The sequence below is a fragment of the Dasypus novemcinctus genome, chromosome 20 (assembly GCF_030445035.2).
Source record: "Dasypus novemcinctus isolate mDasNov1 chromosome 20, mDasNov1.1.hap2, whole genome shotgun sequence".
Lineage (NCBI taxonomy): Eukaryota > Metazoa > Chordata > Mammalia > Cingulata > Dasypodidae > Dasypus > Dasypus novemcinctus.
The window spans coordinates 32081167-32083863 of NC_080692.1; positions in this window are offsets into that span (position 1 = coordinate 32081167).

The window sequence follows — 2697 nt, forward strand, 5'->3', positions numbered from 1 at the left end:
ATTACATTTTTGTCTCTGATTTAGGCCAAGCAGAAATTGATAAAAGATTTTTTTGGAAAGCACTAAAATTGGGGAATAAATTTTCACAACTATCGTTTATATGAGAACATTCCTTCTCGTGAACAATAAGAAGAGTTCATTTAAAATCACTAACTTCCTTTTTCCATTTTCATCAAATTTCCTAGTGATACAATGTAATAAGCAAATAATTTTACTCACAATAAACGTGTTGTTCAGTGATTTCAGGACATGTATAGGATGGGGTTTTCTTTGTTGGCTTCAGATGAGTAAATGGACTAGGGATTGGGAGGCTGAAACTTCTGTGGACGTGTGTATGAGTTTCTGTATTTTGCTTTATATGTAGCATCCGGGAATGCTGCATTTATCTATCTCTCTTATGCAAATGTATCATTCAATTTTGATTTTTTAAAAATTCAAATTGTTTCTGGATAGTAATTTGTAATCTTTCTTCAGCATATCATTGTGGTCGTTGTCCTAAGGAGTGGTTTACATATTCCAGCAATTGTTATTACATTGGTATTGAAAGAAAAACATGGAATGAAAGTTTGATGGCCTGCACTTCTAATAAATCTAATCTGCTTTACTTAGATAATGAAGAAGAAATGGTAAGATTTTAAATATTTGCAACAATTTTTATATGCTGTAACCTACAAAAAGAAATATATATATTGATAGAATAGTAAGTATTTATCAGAAAACATTGTTGATACTCCAGAAGTTTCCTATGCAGTTAAAGAATAAAGTTAAAGAATAAAGATTTGCCTACTTTGTAAATTTCTATTACTGTCTTACTTATTTCAGTCCGAATTATGTTTGCAGGATTCATTCATGTTTTTGTCTGGCCATATGCTTTATTTTTAAGTCTATATTACCTTCTATTGTTTGAATTTAAAAAATGTTGTTTATATTTTTATACCGTTAGTGCACATTTGCTCAAGTACTTGGTTTTTATGAAAAACAATGCTGCTATAAATGACTTTTCCCTAAACTAAACTTTATTTTAATTTTACAATATATAAAGCAAACTAAACATATCAAAACTGTGCAGATTGTCCACAAAGTGAATGGCTCCATGTAAATCTTAACATAATACAAATCAATCAGTTGAAGAGCTAGAGGGGAGCAGCCTCCCAGTGCTCCTGCCCTTTATCTGTGCTCATCACTTATTTTCCTTCCTCTACCATCATTTTTCTGACTGTTAAAAAATCCAGATTGATTTCACTCTTAGTGTATATAAATGGAATTCTATAATATGCATTTCTGTGTCTGCCTCCTTACACTCACATACGATATTTATGCAATTCACCTATATTATCTCAATTAGCTGTAGTTTGTTAATTTTCACAGCTGTGTTATGTGAATGCAATATGGTAAAATCCGTTCTATGGAGATTTAGGTTGTTTCTAATATTTGGGTTATGAAATTAGTCTCTGAATATCCTTGATTTTGTCTTTTCTCTATATATTACATATATGCATAAGAATGAAACTTCTGGGCCATAGTTATGTATGTATTTAAAGATTATTCAGTTCTCCCAAGAGTTCACCAGTTCATTTTAAATACACATTTTATCCTAGATTGTCTGAGTGTGTCAGTTGATCCACATCCTCATCAAACCTTAGCATTGTGAGAAATTTTAGTAGTAGTACATCTGAGGTTATATCGCAATGTCATTATGATACTAACAGGCATTTTCCTGATTACAGTAACAATGAAGACATTATGATATGCTATTAGCCAGTAGGATGTTCTCCTTTGTGAAGGGTCCGTTCCTGGCTCTTGTCCATTTTTCCTATGCAGTTGTTTGGCTTTTCCTCTCAAATTCTTGATATATTTTGAGGCTGAGCTTTTTCTTGACTTAATGAGATACAAATAGTTTTTTCCCCCATCTATGACTTATATTTTTCCTCTCATATTTGAGTCTTTAAATGAACAGAATTTATTTATTTATTTAATAATTTATTCATTTGCTCATTTATTTATTTATTTTTGAAAGCATTGACCATTTCCACCACTCCAGAAATTTCCTTCATGCCCTTTTCCCATCAAATTACCCACTTCCTTCCAGGCAACCTTATTTTGACAGCTGTCACCATAGATCAGTGTTACCTGTTTGTGGAATTCATATGAATGGAATGATACAGATAGGTTTTTGTGTGTGCCTGACATCCTTTACCACGTGTAATGGATTTAGAGATTCAAACACACCATTTTATCAGAAACTGCAAGTGGTAATAATGCATATAGACCCTTGATAATTTTATTTTATTTTTGTACCTGTCATCTACCATTCTGTCCACCCACAGGTGTCCACTGTTGGATATGAGGCAAAGGGGTATATTTACATATTTAGAAGAAAACCCATCGTTGATGTCAGGAATTGCACTTTAAGATTCTACTCTAGACCTCTAGATCTGGAAACTCATCTCTCCAAGGTCAATCTAGGCAAAGCTAGGGTGAAAGCGTGTTTAGTTTTGGTGCCTGACCACTTTGCTTTGGCCTCCCAGAGCCCCTCCATTTCTCCTCTAGTGTCCTAGGTAGGAGTCATTTGACTTCCATGAAAGATCTGTTTACTTAATATTTAAGGAGTTTTGTCTTTTCAAAGGATCTATGCATTTTTACCTATAGTGCTAAAATTCCAGGTCTGTAGGAGAGTTCTTTAGGCAGGAAGTCACA